This window comes from Protopterus annectens, chromosome 4.part1, assembly GCF_019279795.1.
Source record: "Protopterus annectens isolate FY-2018-M chromosome 4.part1, PAN1.0, whole genome shotgun sequence".
NCBI lineage: Eukaryota > Metazoa > Chordata > Ceratodontiformes > Protopteridae > Protopterus > Protopterus annectens.
Window position 1 is genome coordinate 512,608,533 of NC_056734.1, and position 21,995 is coordinate 512,630,527.

A 21,995-nucleotide genomic window follows, 5' to 3' on the forward strand; every position below is an offset into this window, starting at 1 on the left:
AATCCTTCAGATCTAGAAAGACAAAGTAATCAGAACAGACTTTTGTTGGATGGGATGCAATCAAACCAGATCATCTGTGCCTGGACCTTCTGCCTTGAACTTGCTGGAATATGGCAGGATCACCATCGTTGATTTGGGCCCCTCAAGTATCTTCCCCTTTCTAGAAGAAGACATAAATCTACATCATTCCTATTTCCATTAGTTCATGCGTTTTGTGAGGCTTCTGAAAAAGCTAAGAATTGTGGAAAAGTAGTTTGGAAGATTCTTTCAATTATGAGAGCCAGTTTTTCAAACTACAGTGCACACTTCTCTACTTTTATGTAGGATTCAGGATTCTCTCAAATTGTTACAATACTGAGAAAGAAATTATTTTTAGTAGTTAATTTGCCAGACAATCTTACTTTAAATTTCCATGGTGCAATAGGATCTGTAAAGTTGATTCTATAGAAACTTTCAAATATTTTTCTGTAAAACTTGCAAAAGTGGGGGTCATGTTGAATACAAATACTTCTCTCCTTCTTAACCACCCCGGTGCATGAGTTTATAATAAGGAAGAATAGATGTTCTGTTTAAATGCTGTGGTCCCTTCTGTGCAGTGTCTGCATGTCCTCCCTGTGGTCACGTGAGTTTCCTCCGCGTACTCTGGTTTTCTCCACCATCCCAAAGACATGCTGTAGGTGGATTGGATACTGTAAATTGTCCTAGCTGTGTGTATTGCCTTCTGTGGAAGGTTGTCGCCGGACTGTGCTTCGATGCCATTACAAACTCCACTGCCAATCATGGCGGGCAGGTGATCCACTGTGGCGACGCCTAACCGAGTTAAAAGCCGAAAGAACAAGACATGTTCAGTTTAAGAAGTTGTTTTTTAGACTGTTACATTGCTAACAACAATATATAATGTATATATAACATTAGGAATTCTCTTCAACCTGTCCTTTCCTTTCAACAAGAACAAGTTGACAAAAAATATCATAAATGTGATCTCAGCCTGATAGTTTGATGGGTTCCTTTTCATTTATCTATAACAAAAGGACCTTTTCCTTACAAACACCAAGAAAGGTCGGTCCAGATCTGTTGTTACTACTTTAAGCTGTATTTCCATTCCAAGAATCTATCTGGATGATATATCTATGGTTGTGTATCTTGGCATTATCTTTTTACCCTTGTCATTAATTTTCATTCAGATCTGAGGTCCAGGATTGAGTGCAGCCTATCACACCCAGAATATCAGTCCTTTGAGTCCACCCAGAAGTTCATATAACCTAGGGAAACTGACATGTAGGTTGGAGGATGAATGAAAATTGACTAACATGGAATAAAGAAGTTATGTACTTTTATTGATGTTCCATCTGTAAAAGTTGTTCATTTTTTGTTCCATCCTGCAACTTTCCGCATGCACCAGCCCTCCTTCCCTTTCTCACTTCTGACTTCAGGAGGAGTAAGAGCTTTCACTGTTATCTCTGCAGCTGAGCCCCAAATAAGGCATTTTCCTCCATGTTTTCATAATTGGCTCATAGAGAAAGGAGACTTTTCTTTGTCTGAGTAGCTGTCCTTTATAGTCCCTTCCATATTGTTACTCCTTTACGGACTTCCTGTCAAGCTGCAAACAAGATACGAGGGATGCTAGGGGTGGTGCATTATGGTAGGGAAGGGGCTCGAGAGTTTGTTAAAGGCTACGAGCTGGTGTAATGGCAGAGTCTGATCCGAAGGTCAGATCTGGACCCATATGTTGAAGATGAATGAAAATGGACATCACAGATGGAAGGTTATGGTAAGAATTACCTGCTTTTTTTTTAATCAATCAATTGTTTAAAAAGCAAGTATTTGCTGCAACAGCAGACATAATGCATTGACATTCTTATTTTATAAGTGGTTTACTTTTTTTTATTCTAGAATCCTGTAAGAATGGTGTTATAACAAATTGCACTGCATGTGTTAAAAATCTGACTGCAGCTGGCTGGACCTATATCTCCCCAAAGTCAAAAGAAGAGTGATTTCATTGTTCTAACAGGAGGAAATCCAGATTTTTTTTAACACTGCCATAACTTACAGCAGACCATGTTTGAGATTCAGAAATCCTTAATTTGCAATAGCCTGCCTAACTGTTTTCATTGATGCTAACTTTTTCATTGATTACTTGTCAAATGAAAGTACAGTAATTTGGACTGAACTATTTCAGCTGGATGCTGTTCCTGAGAAAGTATTTGGGGGGGAGGGTGAGGACTTGTGTCAAAATATATTGGGTTCTAAGATAATCGGTTGAATATACTGTAGTCAGGCAAGTATGTGTTTGGTTATGATGCATTCTAGTGAAGAGAAAAGGGTGCTGTAGTTTGAGATGAGCAAGTGACTCTTATGCATTTTTGTAATTTTTTTTCTCCATCAGCACTAGTATACATGCACGAATGCTAGCTTGTCAGTCTCACACTAGTCCAGCATTCCTTTTGGCAGAAGATTGGAATGTTTGAGCCTAAAATGACTTGGCTTTCATATTTCCCCCTACAGACTAGATTAAAGTTTGTTTATTTTTTGTTTTCACTCTGCTTAGAAGAAAGACTAAACAATAAAACTCAAGACAGCTGGAAATATTCTCAAAAGAAATATCACTTGTGTCCTAAAAGGATGAGAACATTGTTAGCACTTCAATCCATGATGTTTTCTCACTGTATCTTGTAATGTGAGGAGCCTGTACTCTAACCTTTGCCTGCATACTTAACTTTTTATATCATTACATTCCGTCTCTCTAACTTTTTGTTTTTGTGTGTGATCATTTTCTGAAAGCATCACGTCTCTAGGGACTTTTGTTCTTATCCACAGTGGCTTCAGCTTTGCTTTTATGTTTCGGTGTTTGCTTGCTTTTGGTTGAAGTAAGACTTATTTATATATATATATATATATATATATATATATATATATATATAATATTATTAATATATATATATATATATATATATATATGTATATGTGTTAATATATATATATATATATATATATATATATATATATATATATATATATTATAAAACTTGTTTGAGAAATCTAAAATACTATCTGTATATTTTGGCGTATAACAGTACAGCATATTGTCATTTCATCTTAGTACTGCAAGTCTTGGGAGGGAGTAAAAACAGTTAGGGTCTCTTACACAGATAACCTTTTATGGATAGTGTTCCCTAAGATATTGCTGGATGTGTACTTGGCATTTGTTACTTCTCTACGGATAGCCACTGGTCTGAATGAGCAGCCTACTCACCCACTTCTCTCCCTACTCTCGGGTTTTCTCCCATGTATGCTTTTAACAGCATACTACAGCGAGTGGTTGCTTTAACACCATATTGTTCATATAGCTAGAAGTTGAACATAATTCTGAGCCAGAAAAAATAGAAGGGGGATCACCAAAGGAATTTTTCAGGCATATATTCTATGTAGTGGTATGTCAAGATTCTGTGCCATGATGTATGCTAGAATTTAAAAAACCCTTGGCAGATTATTATTGTTTTATTTTCTTGAATGGCTTTTTTACAAATGCATCATGGGTTAAATGAGGTTCATTCCTTATCTGCAATTTCATCTTTTGAGGGACCCGAAAAGGTATGCAGTCCAGAAACTTGTTACTGTCAGGGTTTTGAGAGTTACTTTCTGGAAGTTGGCACATCAGGCTGAGAAGGCGACTGAGGGTGGTGCAGTACTGATATATGATGCTTTTGAACTTGATGGGCAGAAGGCAGCTCTGTATGTACCCTGTCAGTTGTTTATTCATTTAAACATTTCATTACTGCTTATAACCCTTCTTCTTTTCTTCTCTGTTCTCTCTCCGCGTTTAACCTATACTCTGACTCCAGCTGTCGAGCCTTAATTTCGTAAATCTCTTGTCTGGCAGTACATGCCTGATTCCTAATGCAAATTTTTGTGCAAGGGTATCTCTAATCTTCCAGAGCTCAACTCTTACTAGTACCTTTCTATTTCCCAGTCTTTTTTCTCCTGAAGTGTTCCCCATCCATTTGTTGCCTGACAAAACTATAGTATGTGACATGGAAAATGCTGCACTGCAATCTTCTAATGTGGACATGCAAAATAAACTTATTTGGTGTTTTTAGTAGTTCAGTCGCCTTGTATCTTTTTATTTTGGTAGCTCACCTTTTGTGCATTGTTAACCCTCATTTCTTTTCTACATATGCATGGAAACTGAATGTAGTATTCCTTATTTGACCTCCTTTTCTAGATTTGTATAGTTTAAGGATGACTGCAGTGCAACTAGGAATCCACTCTGGTAGATCTGCATGTTTTCAACTTGTTGTTGGCCTTAACTACTGCCCTTTCATGCTGCTCTGCATTCATTGTAGGGAGGCCAATTTTATAATTCAGACCAAAGGGTTAAAAAAGTCACAGCTAAAGCTAGTCTTCACTGTGTCTTAAATCTCCTGTGAGTGGAGCCCCATGGGATATGTGCAGTTGACCCCATAAGGACAACGTCTGTGTTTCCAGCTACATAACCTCTGAATGTTCATGCCTTTTAAGTATTGGTACATTCAGGCTGATAAAGCCAAACCCCACTGGCTGCTTAGACATGGCATGTTTCGATATCTTTTTGACCTTGTTAGTATATCATGAGTGGATTGTTTGGGTACTAACTGTTTATGTATATCGGGATTGTGGTTTTAAGCACTGTTTCAACAGTATAGCCAAAACAGTCCATTTATGCTTAAGCTGTTTTTGACCTACCCTGTCCAAGGGATAGGAGTGCATTGGGGAAACATATAATGTACACTACCTCCATGAGCTGTGTTTATACCAAATTCCATGTGTGGACTATACCTTCCAACAATGACATCCGCAGACTCCTCCATGGATTGTTGCAGGGAGACACCCACAGGACTGCCCTCCCTTACCCGGGGGTGGTAACTCCCATCCCGCCCTGCCACTCCTGCCTGAGCTGCTTATCAAACCCTAGGGTCAGCTAGGCTGTAGTCAAGGGCTTTATCCTCTCAACACCACTGGAACAACCTTGAAACTCAAGCCCCTTGAGGAGGGGAGACCAGAATCTGGCATGTTAGATTAACAGAAGACTAGGAGAATGAGGAGGAGAAAAGAGGCCATGTTGCAGGCATTCTGGGTAGGAAGAATTAGCTTAAGAATTTAGGAGGATGACTTGTGCTAAGGCAAAACTTGAGGGCTGCCATATATGAAGTGGAAAAAGGAGTGGACTAGTTAGGGTGAGGCAGGCTGTGAGAAGAGAAAGAGTGGGAAGGAGGTTTTCAGGCAGCAAAATGAGATGGGAGGCATTGGACAGCAAATGAGATGGGGAGTCGAGGGTGTAGTAAACTTGTACTTGATAAATTGAACAAATCACGAAAGGAAAGTTGTCCCCTCTTGTGCAGGGTCCGGAGGTTGACAAAATGACACTGTACTACACAGAGAAATTTAGGTCACCTCCCATACAACCATTTAGAGTGAAGCGGAAGTCCCAATAATGCTACCAGCTTGGGAGGGGCAGACTGGGAAGGAGAATGACCCCAGAACTACAACAATTTATTACTATATCATCCTGATCAAGAGATTGATCATTGTTTTAAATTTAAAATACATAAGCTAGGACATTCTGTTAAACACAATGGGTGTAATATTTTCAGTTAGTTAAAACTTGACAAAAAAACGCATGAATTTTTCTAATTTTTTGAAAAAAGTTTTTTACTGCCATTATCGATTTTGATTTGGTGGATGCTATCTTATAATTTAAGGTTACTTACAAGAAAAAAATGTAAAGTTGGACATTTAGTCTAAAGAAAACATTTTTACAGAACAATTTAAAAGATAATCTGAGTGAAAAGGGGTGTTTTTGCACTCCATAGTGGGAGTCTTTTGAGAAGGCTTTTTATAAATGAGTTTTATAAAATTAAAATTACATAATTTGCTGGACGTTATTATAACATCTTTTAAATAGGGCTAGTTAGTTTTGCTAAGTGCAAACTCATTAAGTTAAAGAATTATGGAACTAGATAAGGGTGGGTGTGTTGCAATGCCATGTTTAAAATTACTTATGGCATCATGATAGGATGTGTAAAGTAGTCTCTAGAAATAGAAATCCCGGTATTAATTTTAAGAAAATTGACTTGTTGCTTGATTGGTTAACAAAAGGATTGATTGATGGCACTTTCTCTTATTTTTTGAATAACCAACACCCTGTTATCCCCACCATTTTTGGGATGCCAAAAATGCATTAAATGTTTTGAGACCCCACTATTTAGACCTATTGTAGCCACCCAGGGTTCGAAGACTTAAACATTCTCAGCATATATGTGGACAGAGTTGCTTTAAAACTTCGAGTGCTTAGAGAGACTGGACTACATTTTTGAAAAAGATTCTTGGGAGTTCCTGTGCAGGCTGAAGCACAAATTCCTTTGACAGAACACATTCGTATTTTGATGATGGATGTGGCTGATCCCTTTGCCTTTATCCCACAAGATAAGGGGAAGGAGTCATTTATGATGCCCTTATGTTTTTTTTTCATGACAGCCTTATTAGATTTGAATTTTTAAGTAATAATGACATTCACATTATTATGGAATGTGTGGATATTTCTTATTTGCAATGGTGATGGACAGGTTGACCCAGATGAGATTAGGACAGGAGGCCCTGTGGACTATGCATGTTTGCAGATGACATTGTGGTATGTAGTGAGAGAGGGGACCAGGTTGAGGAGACCCTGGAGAGGAGTGGAGATATGCTTTAGAGGAGAGGAATGAAGGTCCAGCAGGGCTAAGAAAATAGAGATATATGTGTAATAAATGAGAGGGAGAATTAGAGGAATGGTGAGTATGCAGGGAGTAGAGTTGAGTAAAGGTGGGGCCGAAGTTTAAGTACTTGGGATCAACAGTTCAGAGTAATGGTGAGTGTGGCAGAGAGGAGGAGAATAGAGTACAGGCAGAAGTGGAATGGGCGGAGAAGAGTGTCGGAGTGATTTGCTGACAGACTAGTACCAATAAGAGTGAAAGGGAAGGTCTCACAAAGAGGAGTAGTGAGACTAGCTATGTTATATATGGGTTGGAGATGGTAGCATTGATGAAAAGGCAGAGGAGTCAGAGCTGGATGTGGCAGAGTTAAAAGATTTTAAGATTTGCAATGGGTATGACTAGGATGGACAGGATTAGGAATCTGTATATTAGAGGGTCAGCTCAGGTTGGACATTTTGGAGACAAAGCAAGAGAGGCGAGATTCGTTGAAAAGCTTGGACATGTGCTGAGGAGGGATGCTGGGTATATTGGGGAAAAAGGATGCTAAGTGATGGAGCTGCCATGTAAGAGGAAAAGAGGAAGGCCTAAGATAAGGTTTGGTGGATGTGGTAAGAGAAGGACATGCAGGTGGATTTGGTGTGAAAAGAGCATGATGCAGTGAGGACCTGAAGAAGCTGGTAACGGATGATCCGCTGTGGCGGCCCCTAAGGAAACAGCGAAAAGAAGGCTGATGAAGATGATGATAGAAACTGCTTGAAGGTTTTACCCTTAAAAATAAAGAGTTGTGATTGGTATGGTTTTGTACTTTCGCATTTTATACCAACCAGGCCATGCTGTCTTGGGAGGCGAAATATGTAATCTGGAAGTAGTTAACTTCATTTGTTCATCAACCTGTGGGGTATCGGATCCGAGCCCGGCAGCTTTATTCAGCTAAGATCCGAGCTCCAAGCTCCTCCCCTTACCCATAACCCCTGCCATCCCTCTCTGTCCTCAGATCTCGTTTGGCCACGTGCTTATTCAAGCATCTAGAACGAGTTTTCAGCCGTGAGGGTTTGATGCAGGTTTTTACAAAAAATTACCTTTCTTTTGACCTAGTTTTTTAGTTTAATCTATAGACCTAATGAGTGTTTCCCTTTTTCCTGTTAAATCGGTAATTTTGTTGGTAATTTTTCTATTTTTTTTTAGTTGGTTAGTCTTCCCCTCCCCATGTGTGTGAAGGTGTGTAATGCTTGGGTTGGGCCTATCTTGTAACTGTCTGAGGCCCCTAAAAGCTTTCTTTTCCAAATGCACCTAGGTGTGGCCATAAGCTTTCCCCAGCGGATGGCCACACTCTTGTGTTATCTACCTTGGGGTTGACCATCTTCTCCTCGTGCTGCACAATTTGTGCAGCCTTCAACCCAGGGCTTTGAGGACAGGAATGGTTCAGGCCAGTTCTGGCAGGACTTCTGCCCCTGGACTCTGCTTGATCCTCCTCTTCCTCGGTGGCACCGGCTGCGTCCTCAGCGGTCCCACCTTCCATCTCTGCTCCCCTGACCAGACTCGGCTCTCCCATCGTGGCTCAGGAGGAGAGGGAATCTAGGAGAGAGAAAAGGAGAAAGGAGAAGCACTACCCTGGCTGACAGGCTGAAGCTTCCTCTTTGGCTCCATGCCATGCTAAACAGCCTCTCCTAGGACAGTCCGGGCCTTCTCCTTCCCAAGCTATTTCACCTCGTTTTCCCCCGGAGCTGGAGGGAGGAGACCCGGTCATAGCCCGAGGTGGCACTCCAGAGCCAGCCTCTGTGGCCTCGTCTTAGACTGACTTGAAGCTTGTCCGATGCAGATGTGGACCAGATGATGCATAGGTTTCTCCAGGACCAACTTTGCAGATGGGAGTGCTTCCTGGCTTCCCCCCTCAGAGAGGAGCTTGACCCCATTTTTCACCCCAATTGCTCCTTCTCAGGCCCACTACCGGGGTTCTCGAGGTTTGTCGGTCCATTTTCGGATCAGAGCTCTCCGGTGCCATGAGCTGAGCTTCAGATCGAGGAGGGTGTCGAAGTGGTCTTGCCCCGTCTCAGTCAGAGCATATTGGCCCTTCAGGATCGATTGCATCGGTGCCGGCTCTGGTCCCGCACCTCCCGGATCTGAGGGAACTGCTCTCGGATCCTAGAGAGAGCAGTTCTCGCGCGTTTGATGTTGTGGAGAAAGGTCTTGTCGAGGGACCTTTCGAGACCCCAGGCTTCTACTGGCGTGTTCCACCCTCCACTCCCTCTCAGACAGGCCTACTCTTTCCATCACCCGGCCCTCAGGGACAGCCTGCGCTCACGTCCCAGATAGGTCCCTTTAGAGGAACAGGGATGTGGTTGGTGAGAGCATCCTCTGACAGCCCCCACTGACGAGGTTCATCACAAACGTAAGTGCAAGAGGGAGGCACTTGGACTCACCCGAGTCCCTGACAGAAGACACTAGACTTAGGGAAAGGTTCCTGAAGGTCACCCCCCAAGGACGTCTCCTTTGGAGAGCCAGTATGGGAAAATGCTTCAGTATTAGAGGGGGTGGTCAGCCCAGAAACCTTCCTCTGATGAGTCTGTGTTTCTGGAGAGTGTTTGTACGAGGCCCATCTACCTCTTGGGTGTCCCCTCCCGCCCGATCCTGGTCAGATCTGATCACTACCAGGGGCATGGAAGGAACCAGACACTGTGGAGCCCATACCAAAGAGACCAGACAAAAATTCTCAGTCCACCCACAGGACGGTTTGGAGGCAAGGGTGCTCTGGTAAGATGCCATGTTGGTGGCGGCTGCCAGCAAGAAGGAACTAGCCCAGGAGAGTTCCTCGGTCCACCCTCCCGATGTCAAGGAGTCTCGGACGATGGACCGTCTAGGAAGAAAAGCGGATGTTTGCTTCCAAGCCACCTCTCTCCGTAAAATTAAGCTTGAACTATATGGCACATGTGATATGATTCCAGCGGATCTCATCAAAGAATACGCCGGGTGCCCCCAGAGTCCATGGCGCGAATGAGGATAAGAGAACATTCTCAGCCTCGAGATGGCCACTCTTATGTCCATTTCTAACACTTCTATCGGCTTCTTTCCCATGCTACAGAAGGAGCTGCTAGAGCTAGTTAGTGCGGGCGTTGTCTTACGGCGGTATGTTTGGCTCGTCTCTGCTTCTTTGCCGGAATGCTTCAAGGCGTCCTTCCATAAAGCCCCTTTTTGATGGCTCTTCACTGTTTGGCTTAAGACCGTCAGCGACATGCTGGTCCAGAAGCGAGAAAAACTGGAAAGACGTCTGCCGTCGGGATCAAGCTTCTCGGCTCCCCAGAGGTCCTTCTGCAGGAACCAAAGGGGACAAAAGATGTGGTTCCGGAAATCTCAGCAGTCCCATTTTGCTCCGGACCCCTCGTCCTTCAGAGGCAGAGGACAGGGTGGACGCCTTGACCCAGAAGGCAGAGGGGGACTGAAGAATTTCGGTTCGAGAGAACCCTTTTCGGATCGGCCTGCTCAGCATCCCTGAGGGGTTACCCGACTGCTCCACTCTGGAGGCAGTCGGAGGGGGTGCTCTCGAGGCACCTAGCAGTTTGGGAGTCCATTACAGCATGGATGCGGCTGGAGTGCTTAGAATCCTATCTAGAGGTTACAATATCCCCTTTCTGAATCTCCCTCTCAGACCCCGGAGCCTCCCCGATGTCCCACCCACCCAAAGGGAGGCAGCAGCCACAGAAATAAAGCAGCTGCTAGAAAAAAGAGCAATCCAGCCAGTCCCCCAAGATCAATCCGGATCAGGCTTCTACTCCGGGTTCTTTCTGGTGCCAAAAAAGACGGGGGACTTGAGACCAATCCTTGACCTGTCCACTCTAAACCTAGTCGGTTTGCCAAAGAAAGGATTCCGGATGGTCACCATTCAATCAATCCATTCTCCCACTCCTGCAGGAGAAACGACTGGATGTGCTCTTATAGACCTCAAGGATCGTGCCTTACCACATTTTGATGGACAGATTAGACGATCCACAAGGTTTTTTCCGCTTCCGGCTGGGGAGCCAGCCACTATCAGTTCAGGGTCCTTCCATTTTGGTCGCGCCACAGCCCCCAGGTTGTTCACCAAAGTGATGGCAGTTGTAGCGGCCCACCTGAGGCTTCAGGGAATACAGGTCTTTTCTTAGTTTCCTAGATGACTACAGCTCTGACAGCCCCTGGCCAGGCTGCCTACTCACTTCAGTAGCCAGGGATTACTTCCTTGAAAGAAGTAATCCCTGGCTGAAGTGAGTAGACGCCTGGTGGGGGCTGTCAGAAGCCAGTCATCTAGGAACGAAAAGACCTGTATTCCCTGAAGCCTCAGGTGGGCCGCTACAACTGCCATCACTTTGGTGAACAACCTGGGGGCTGTGGCGAGACCAAATGGAAGGACCCTGAACTGATAGTGGCTGGCTCCCAGCCGGAAGCGGAAAAACCTTGTGGATCGTCTGTCCATCAAAATGTGGTAGTACGCATCCTTGAGGTCTATAGAGCACATCCAGTCGTTCTCCTGCAGGAGTGGGAGAATGGATTGAATGGTGACCATCCGGAACTTTTCTTTGGCAACCGACAGGTTTAGAGTGGACAGGTCAAGGATTGGTCTCAAGTCCCCCGTCTTTTTTGGCACCAGAAAGAACCCGGAGTAGAAGCCTGATCCGGATTGATCTTGGGGGACTGGCTGGATTGCTCTTTTTTCTAGCAGCTGCTTTATTTCTGTGGCTGCTGCCTCCCTTTGGGTGGGTGGGACATCGGGGAGGCTCCGGGGTCTGAGAGGGAGATTCAGAAAGGGGATATTGTAACCTCTAGATAGGATTCTAAGCACCCAGCGATCCGCTGTAATGGACTCCCAAACTGCTAGGTGCCTCGAGAGCACCCCCTCCGACTGCCTCCAGAGTGGAGCAGTCGGGTAACCCCTCAGGGATGCTGAGCAGGCCGATCCGAAAAGGGTTCTCTCGAACCGAAATTCTTCAGTCCCCCTCTGCCTCTGGGCCGGCGTCCACCCTGTCCTCTGCCTCTGAAGGACGAGGGGTCCGGAGCAAAATGGGACTGCTGAGATTTCCGGAACCACATCTTTTGTCCCCTTTGGTTCCTGCAGAAGGACCTCTGGGGAGCCGAGAAGCGGATCCCGACGGCAGACGTCTTCCAGTTTTTCTCGCTCTGGACCAGCATGTCGCGGACGGTCTTGCCAAACAGTGAAGAGCCATCAAAAGGGGCTTTTGCGAAGGACGCCTTGAAGCATTCCGCAAAGAAGCAGAGACGGAGCCAAGCATACCGCCGTAAGACAACGCCCGCACCACTAGCTCTAGCAGCTCCTTCTGTAGCATGGGAAAGAAGCTGCATAGAAGTGTTAGAAATGGACATAAGAGTGGCCATTCGAGCTGAGAATGTTCTCTTATCCTCAGCCATGGACTCTGGGGGCGACCCGGCGTATTCTTTGATGAGATCCCGCTGGAATCATATCACATGTGCCATATAGTTCAGCGACCTTACGGAGAAGGTGGCTGAAGCAAACATCCGCTTCCCTAGACGGTCCATCGTCCGAGACTCCTTGTCGGGAGGGTGGACCGAGGAACTCTCCTGGGCTAGTTCCTTCTTGCTGGCAGCCGCCACCAACATGGCATCTACCAGAGCACCCTTACTCCAAACCGTCCTGTGGGTGGACTGAGAATTTTGTCTGGTCTCTTTGGTATGGGCTCCACAGTGTCTGGTTCCTTCCATGCCCTGGTAGTGATCAGATCTACCAGGGGATCGGCGGGAGGGGACACCCAAGAGGTAGATGGGCCTGCGTCAAACACCTCCAGAAACACAGACTCATCAGAGGAAGGTTTCTGGGCTGACCACCCCCCTCTAATACGAAGCATTTCCATAATGTCTCCAAAGGAGACGTCCTTGGGGGGGGGGGTGACCTTGGGGAACCTTCCCCTAAGTCTGTGTCCTCTGTCAGGGACTCGGGTGAGTCCAAGTGCCTCCTCTTGCACTTACGTTTGTGATGAACCTCGTCGGGGGGGCTGTCAGAGGATGCCTCACCAACCACATCCTGTTCCTCTAAGGGACCTATCTGGGACGTAGGCGCAGGCTGTCCCTGGGGCCGGGTGATGGAAGGTAGGCCTGTCTGAGAGGGAGTGGAGGGTGGAACCGCAGCAGAAGCCTGGGGTCTCGAGTCCCTCGACAAGACCTTCTCCACAACATCGAACGCCGAAGGAGAACTGCTCTCTCTAGGATCCGAGAGCAGTTCCCTCAGATCCGAGGTGTGGACCAGAGCCGGCACCGATGCAATCGGATCCGAAGGGCCAGTATGCTCTGACTGAGACGGGGCCGAAGACACACTGACACCTCCGGATCTGAAGCTCAGCTCATGGCTCCGAGAGCTCTGATCCGAAAATGGACCCGACAAACTCGAGAACCCCGGTAGTGGGTCGGAGAAGGAGCAATTGGGGTGAAAAATGGGGTCAAGCTCCCCTCTCTGAGGGGGGGAAGCCAGGAGCACTCCCATCTGCAGTTGGTCCTGGAGAAACCTATGCATCATCTGGTCCACATCTGCATCGGACAAGCTTCAAGTCGATCTAGACGAGGCCACAGAGGCTGGCCTGGAGTGCCACCTCGAAGGCGACCGGGTCTCCTCCTCCAGCTCCGGGGGAAAACGAGGTGAATGAAGCCGGGAAGGAGAAGGCCCGGACGTCCTAGGAGAGGCTGTTTAGCCGGCGGAGCCAAAGAGGAAGCTTCAGCCTGCCGCTTGTAGTGCTTCTCCCTCCTTTTCTCCCTCCTAGATTCCCTCTCCTCCTGAGCCACGATGGGAGAGCCGAGTCCCAGTCAGGGGAGCAGAGATGGAAGGTGGGACCGCTGAGGACGCAGCCGGTGCCACCGAGGAAGAGGAGGACGAAGCAGAGTCCAGGGGCAGAAGTCCTGCCAGAATCCGCTTCGACCTCCTGTCCCTCAAAGCCCTGGGGTTGAAGGCTGCACAAATTGTGCAGCACGAGGAGAGATGGTCAACCCCAAGGTAGATAACACACAGAGTGTGGCCATCCGCTGGGGAAAGCTTATGGCCACACTCGGTGCATTTGGAAAAGAAAGCTTTAGGGGCCTCAGACAGTTACAAGATAGGCCCAACCCGCACACACCTTCACACACATGGGGGAGGGGGAAGACTAAACTAACTAAAAAAATAGAAAAATTACCAACAAAATTACCGATTTAACAGAAAAAGGGAAACACTCATTCGTCTATAGATTAAACTAAAAAAACTAGGTCAAAGAAAGGTAATTTTTGTAAAAACGCACGAAACCCTACGCTTGAAAACTCGTTCTAGATGCTTGAATAAGCCGTGGCAAACGAGATCTGAGGACAGAGAGGGATGGCAGGGGGTTATGGGTAAGGGGGAGGAGCTTGGAGCTCGGATCTTAGCTGAATAAAGCTGCCGGCTCGGATCCGATACCCACAGGTTGATGAACAAATGAAGTTAACTACTTCAGATTACATATTTCGTCTCCCAAGACAGCATGGCCTGGTTGGTATAAATGCGAGTACAAACCATACCAATCACAACCCCTTTATTTTTTTAAGGGTAAAACCTTCAAGCAGTTTCATCATCATCTTCATCATCTTCTTTCGGCTGTTCCCTTTAGGGGCCGCCACAGCGGATCATCCGTTACCATTTCTTCCGGTCCTCTGCATCATGCTCTTTCACACCAACCACCTGCATGTCCTCTCTTACCACATCCATAAACCTTATCTTAGGCCTTCCTCTTTTCCTCTTACATGGCAGCTCCATCCTTAGCATCCTTTTCCCAATATACCCAGCATCCCTCCTCAGCACATGTCCAAGCCAACGCAATCTCGCCTCTCTTGCTTTGTCTCCAAAATGTCCAACCTGAGCTGACCCTCTAATATACAGATTCCTAATCCTGTCCATCCTAGTCATACCCATTGCAAATCTTAAAATCTTTAACTCTGCCACATCCAGCTCTGACTCCTGCCTTTTCATCAATGCTACCATCTCCAACCCATATAACATAGCTAGTCTCACTACCCTCTTGTAGACCTTCCCTTTCACTCTTATTGGTACTAGTCTGTCACAAATCACTCCCGACACTCTTCTCCGCCCATTCCACCCTGCCTGTACTCTATTCTTCACCTCTCTTCCACACTCACCATTACTCTGAACTGTTGATCCCAAGTACTTAAACTCGTCCACCTTTACCAACTCTACTCCCTGCATACTCACCATTCCTCTACCCTCCCTCTCATTTACACACATATATTCTATTTTAGCCCTGCTGACCTTCATTCCTCTCCCCTCTAAAGCATATCTCCACCTCTCCAGGGTCTCCTCAACCTGGTCCCTACTCTCACTACATACCACAATGTCATCTGCAAACATCATAGTCCACAGGGCCTCCTGTCTAATCTCATCGGTCAACCTGTCCATCACCATTGCAAATAAGAAATATCCACACATTCCATAATAATGTGAATGTCATTATTACTTAAAAATTCAAATCTAATAAGGCTGTCATGAAAAAAAAACATAAGGGCATCATAAATGACTCCTTCCCCTTATCTTGTGGGATAAAGGCAAAGGGATCAGCCACATCCATCATCAAAAATACGGTGTTCTGTCCAAGGAATTGTGCTTCAGCCTGCACAGGAACTCCCAAGAATCTTTCAAAATGTGGTCAGTCTCTCTAAGCACTGGTTTAAGCAACCTGTCCACATATGCTGAGAATGTTTAAGTCTTCGAACCCTGGGTGGCTACAATAGGTCTAAATAGTGGGGTCTCAAAACATTTAATGCATTTTTGGCATCCCAAAAATGGTGGGGATAACAGGGTGTTGGTTATTCAAAAAATAAGAGAAAGTGCCATCAATCAATCCTTTTGTTAACCAATCAAGCAACAAGTCAATTTTCTTAAAATTAATACCGATTTCATTTCTAGAGACTACTTGGCACATCCTATCATGACGCAAAATTTTAAACATGGCATTGCAACACACCCACCCTTATCTAGTTCCATAATTCTTTAACTTAATGAGTTTACTTAGTAAAACTAACTAGCCCTATTTAAAGATGTTATACACGTCAGCAAATTATGTAATTTAATTTTATAAAACTCATTTATAAAAGCCTTCTCAAAAGACTCCACTATGGAGTGCAAAAACACCCCTTTTCCTACAGATTATCTTTAAATTGTTCTAAAAATGTTTTCTTTAGACTAAATGTCCAAATTACATTTTTTTCTTGTAAGTAACTTTAAATTATAAAATAGAATCCACCAAATCAAAATCGATAATGGCACTAAAAAACTTTTTTCAAAAAATTAGAAATATTGATGCGTTTTTGTCAAGCGACTAACTGAAAATATTACACCCATTGTGTTTAACAGGAATGTCCCTAGCTTATGTATTTAAATTTAAACAATGATCAATCTCTTGATCAGGATGATATAGTAATAAATTGTTGTAGTTCTGGGTCATTCTCCTTCCCAGTCTGCCCCCCTCCCAAGCTGGTACCATTATTGGGACTTCTGCTTCACTCTAAATGGTTGTATTGGAGGTGACCTAAATTTCTCTGTATAGTACAGTGTCATTTTGTCAATCTCCCGGACCTGCACAAGAGGGGACAACTTTCCTTTCGCATTTGTTCAATTTATCAAGTACAAGTTTACTACACCCTCGACTCCCATCTCATTTGCTGTCCAATGCCTCCATCTCATTTGCTGCCCAAAACCTCCTTCCCACTCTTCTCTTCACAGCCTGCCTCACCCTAACTAGTCCACTCCTTTTTCCACTTCATATGGCAGCCCCTCAGACTGCCTTAGCACAAGTCATCCTCCTAAATTCTGCTAATTCTTCCTATCCAGAATGCTCAACATGGCCTCTTTCTCCTCCTCATTCTCCAGTCTTCTGTTAATCTACATGCCAGATTCTGGTCTCCCCTCCTCAAGGGGGCTTGAGCCAAGGTTGTTCCAGTGGTGTTGAGGGATAAAGCCCTGACTACAGCCTAGCTGACCTAGGTTTGATAAGCAGCTCAGGCAGAGTGGCAGGGTGGGATGGGAGTTACCACCCCCGGGTAAGGAGGGCAGTCCTGTGGGTGTCTCCTGCAACAATCCATGGAGGAGTCTGCGGATGTCATTGTTGGAAGGTATAGTCCACACATGGAATTTGGTATAAACACAGCTGCGGAGGTAGTGTACATTATATGTTTCCAATGCACTCCTATCCCTTGGACAGGTAGGTCAAAAAACAGCTTAAGCATAAATGGACTGTTTGGCTATACTGTTGAAACAGTGCTTAAAACCACACCCGATATACATAAACAGTGTGCCAAACAATCCACTCATGATATACTAACAAGGTCAAAAAAGATATCAAACATGCCATGTCTACAGCCAGTGGGGGTTTGGCTTTATCAGCCTGAATGTACCAATACTTAAAGGCATGAACATTCAGAGGTTATGTAGCTGAAACACAGACGTGTCCTTATGGGGTCAACTGCACATATCCCATGGGGCTCCACTACAGGAGATTTAAGACACAGTGAAGACTAGCTTAGCTGTGACTTTTTAACCCTTTGGTCTGAATTATAAAATTACCCCTACAATGAATGCAGAGCAGCATGAAAGGGCAGTAGTTAAGGCCAACAACAAGTTGACATGCAGATCTACCAGAGTGGATTCAGTTGCACTGCAGTCATCCTTAAACTATACAAATCTAGAAAGGAGGTCAAATAAGGAATACTACATTCAGTTTCCATGTGCATATGTAGAAAGAAATGAGGGTTAACAATGCACAAAGGTGAGCTACCAAAATAAAAAGATACAAGGCACGACTGAACTACTAAAAACACCAAATGTTTATTTTGCATGTCCACATTAGAAGACAGTGCAGCATTTCCATGTCATACTATAGTTTTGTCAGGCAACAAATGGATGGGAACACTTCAGGAGAAAAGACTGGGAAATAGAAAGGTACTAGTAAGAGTTGAGCTCTGGAAGATTAGAGATACCCTTGCACAAAATTTGCATTAGGAATCAGGCATGTACTGCCAGACAGAGATTTACGAAATTAAGGTCGACAGCTGGAGTCAGAGTATAGGTTCAAGCCGGAGAGAGAACAGAGAAGAAAGAAGGGTTAAGGGGCGAGTAGTTTAAATGAATAAACAACTGACAGGGTACATACAGGCTGCCTTCTGCCATCAAGTTCAAAAGCATCATATCAAGTACTGCACCACCTCAGTCGTCTCTCAGCCTGATGTGCCAACTTCCAGAAAGTAATCTCAAAACCCCTGACAGTACAAGTTTCTGGACTGCATACCTTTTCGGTCCCCAAAAGATGAAATTGCAGATAAGGAATTAACTCATTTAACCCATGATGCATTTGTAAAAAAAAAGCCATTCAAGAAAATAAACAATAATAATCTGCCAAGGGTTTTTTTAAATTCTAGCATACATCATGGCACAGAGTCTTGCATACCACTACATAGAATATATGCCTGAAAATTCCTTTGGTGATCCCCCTTCTATTTCTGTCAGAATTATGTTCAACTTAGCTATATGAACAATATGGTGTTAAAGTACCACTGCTGTAGTATGCTGTTAAGCATACATGGGAGAAAGCTGAGTAGGGAAAGTGGGTGAGTAGGCTGCTCATTCAGACCAGTGGCTATCGTAGAGAAGTAACAAATGCCGTTACACATCCTTAATATCTTAGGGAACACTATCCATAAAAAGGTTATCTGTGTAAGAGACCCTAACTGTTTTACTCCCTTCCAAGACTTGCAGTACTAAGATGAAATGACAATATGCTGTACTGTTATACGCCAAAAATATACAGATAGTATTTTAGATTTCTCAAACAAGTTTTTATAATATATATATATATATATATATATATATATATATACACACATATACATATATATATATATATATACACACATATATATATATATATATATATATATATATATATATATAAATAAGTCTTACTTCAACCAAAAAGCAAACACCGAAACATAAGCAAAGCTGAAGCCACTGTGGATAAGAACAAAGTCCCTAGAGACGTGATGCTTTCAGAAAATGATCACACACAAAACAAAAGTTAGAGAGACGGAATGTATGATATAAAAAGTTAAGTATGCAGGCAAAGGTTAGAGTACAGGCTCCTCACATTACAAGATACAGTGAGAAAACATCATGGATTGAAGTGAAGCAATGCTCCCTTTTGGGACACAAGTGATATTTCTTTGAGAATATTTCCAGCTGTCTTGAGTTTTTATTGTTTAGTCTTTCTTCTAAGCAGAGTGATAACAAAAAATAAACAAACTTTAATCTAGTCTGTAGGGGGAAATATGAAAGCCAAGTCATTTTAGGCTCATACATTCCAATCTTCTGCCAAAAGGAATGCTGGTCTAGTGTAGACTGACAAGCTAGCATTCGTGCATGTATACTAGTGCTGATGGAGAAAAAAAATTACAAAAATGCATAAGAGTCACTTGCTCATCTCAAACTACAGCACCCTTTTCTCTTCACTAGAATGCATCATAACCAAACACATACTTGCCTGACTACAGTATATTCAACCGATTATCTTAGAACCCAATATATTTTGACACAAGTCCTCACCCTCCCCCCCAAATACTTTCTCAGGAACAGCATCCAGCTGAAATAGTTCAGTCCAAATTACTGTACTTTCATTTGACAAGTAATCAATGAAAAAAAGTTAGCATCAATGAAAACAGTTAGGCAGGCTGTGCAAATTAAGGATTTCTGAATCTCAAACATGGTCTGCTTTAAGTTATGGCAGTGTTAAAAAAAATCTGGATTTCCTCCTGTTAGAACAATGAAATCACTCTTCTTTTGACACGGGGGGGGGATAGGTCCAGCCAGCTGCAGTCAGATTTTAACACATGCAGTGCATTTGTTATACACCATTCTTACAGGATTCTAGAATAAAAAGTAAACCACTTATAAAATAAGAATGTCAATGCATTATGTCTGCTGTTGCAGCAAATACTTGCTTTTTAAACAATTGATTGATTAAAAAAAAGTTATGTACTTACCATAACCTTCCATCTGTGATGTCCATTTTCATTCATCTTCAACATATGGGTCCAGATCTGACCTTCGGATCAGACTCTGCCATTACACCAGCTCGTAGCCTTTAAACTCTCGAGCCCCTTCCCTACCATAATGCACCACCCCTAGCATCCCTCATATCTTGTTTGCAGCTTGACAGGAAGTCCGTAAAGGAGTAACAATATGGAAGGGACTATAAAGGACAGCTACTCAGACAAAGAAAAGTCTCCTTTCTCTATGAGCCAATTATGAAAACATGGAGGAAAATGCCTTATTTGGGGCTCAGCTGCAGAGATAACAGTGAAAGCTCTTACTCCTCCTGAAGTCAGAAGTGAGAAAGGGAAGAAGGGCTGGTACGTGGAAAGTTGAGGATGAACAAAAATGAACAACACAGATGGAACATCAATAAAAGTACATAACTTCTTTATCTGTTGTCAATTTTCATTCATCCTCAACCTACATGTCAGTTTCCCTAGTTATATGAACTTCTGGGTGGACTCAAAGGACTGATATTCTGGGTGTGATAGGCTGCACTAATCCTGGACCTCAGATCTGAATGAAAATTAATGACAAGGGTAAAAAGATTCGGCCAAGATACAACCATAGATATATCATCCGTATAGATTCTGGAATGGAAATACAGCGAAAGTAGTAACAGATCTGACCGATTCTTTCTTGGTGTTTGTAAGGAAAAAAGGTCCTTTGTTATAGATAAATGAAAAGGAACCCATCAAACTATCAGGCTGAGATCACATTTATGACATTTTTGTCAACTTGTTCTGTTGAAAGGAAAGGACAGGTTGAAGAGAATTCTTAATGTGTTATATATACATTATATATTGTTGTTAGGAATGTAACAGTCTAAAAAACAACTACTTAAACAGAACAGGTCTTCTTCTTTCGGCTTTTAACTCGGTTAGGGGTCGCCACAGTGGATCACCTGCCCGCTCATGATTGGCAGTGGAGTTTGTACGGTATCGAGTTGCCAGCCCGGCGCACAACCTTCCACAGAAGGCACACACACAGCTAGGGACAATTTACAGTATCCAATCCACCTACAGCATGTCTTTGGGATGTAGGAGAAAACCAGAGTACCCGGAGGAAACTCACGTGACCACAGGGAGGACATGCAGACTCTGCACAGAAGGCACCACAGCATTTAAACAGAACATGTATTCTTCCTTATTATAAACTCATGCACCGTGTTAAGAAGGAGAGAAGTATTTGTATTCAACATGACCCCCCCCCCCACTTTTTGCAAGTTTACAGAAAAAAATATTTGAAAGTTTATAGAATCAACTTTACAGATCCTATTGCACCATGGAAATTTAAAGTAAGATTGTCTGCAAATTAACTACTAAAAATAATTTTCTCAGTATTGTAACAATCTGGAGAGAATCCTGGAATCCTACATAAAAGTAGAGAAGTGTGCACTGTAGTTTGAAAAACTGGCTCTGCACTGAAAGAATCTTCCAAACTACTTTTTCCACAATTTAGCTTTTTCAGAAGCCTCACAAAACGATGAACTAATGGAATAGAATGATGTAGATTTATGTCTTTCTAGAAAGGGGAAGATACCTTGGAGGGGCCCAAATCAACGTACGGTGACTGCCATATCTTAGGCAAGTTCAAGGCAGAAGGTCCAGGCACAGATGGATCTGGTTTGGATTGCATCCGATCCAACAAAAGTCTGTTCTGATTACTTTGTCTTTCTCAGATCTGAAGAGATGGCTGGATCATTTAACTTAGTCTCTTTTAAGATTGGAGGATAAGATCAGATCAGAGACCTCATTATGAAGAATCCGAAGTCAAGGAAGAAAAAGGATAGTTTAAGAGAGGAGGTCTTGGAAGATTTCACATTTAGAATTTACCTTATTCTGCTCTACCCTATAAAACAGCTGTTATAATTAGCTTCTGAAGAGTTTTAGTGAAGAATCAAAGAAAAGTTAGACATGAGAAGAAGAATGGGTGAATATGCAAAACCAGACTGTCAGTTTTAGATTAGTAATATCTGGAAGGGCCATGTCTGTCTGATGACAGAAGACCTGGATCTATAATCCAAGGAAGTTATTGTAGATAAAGTTCAGAGTAAAAGAAAAATATATTTGTACTGGTCAGAAAGGTGCAATAATCAGTTTGTCCACCTAACAAAAAGGGAAAATAGCTTGAAGAAGAGTTTGTTCCAAGAGGATTACCATATTGTT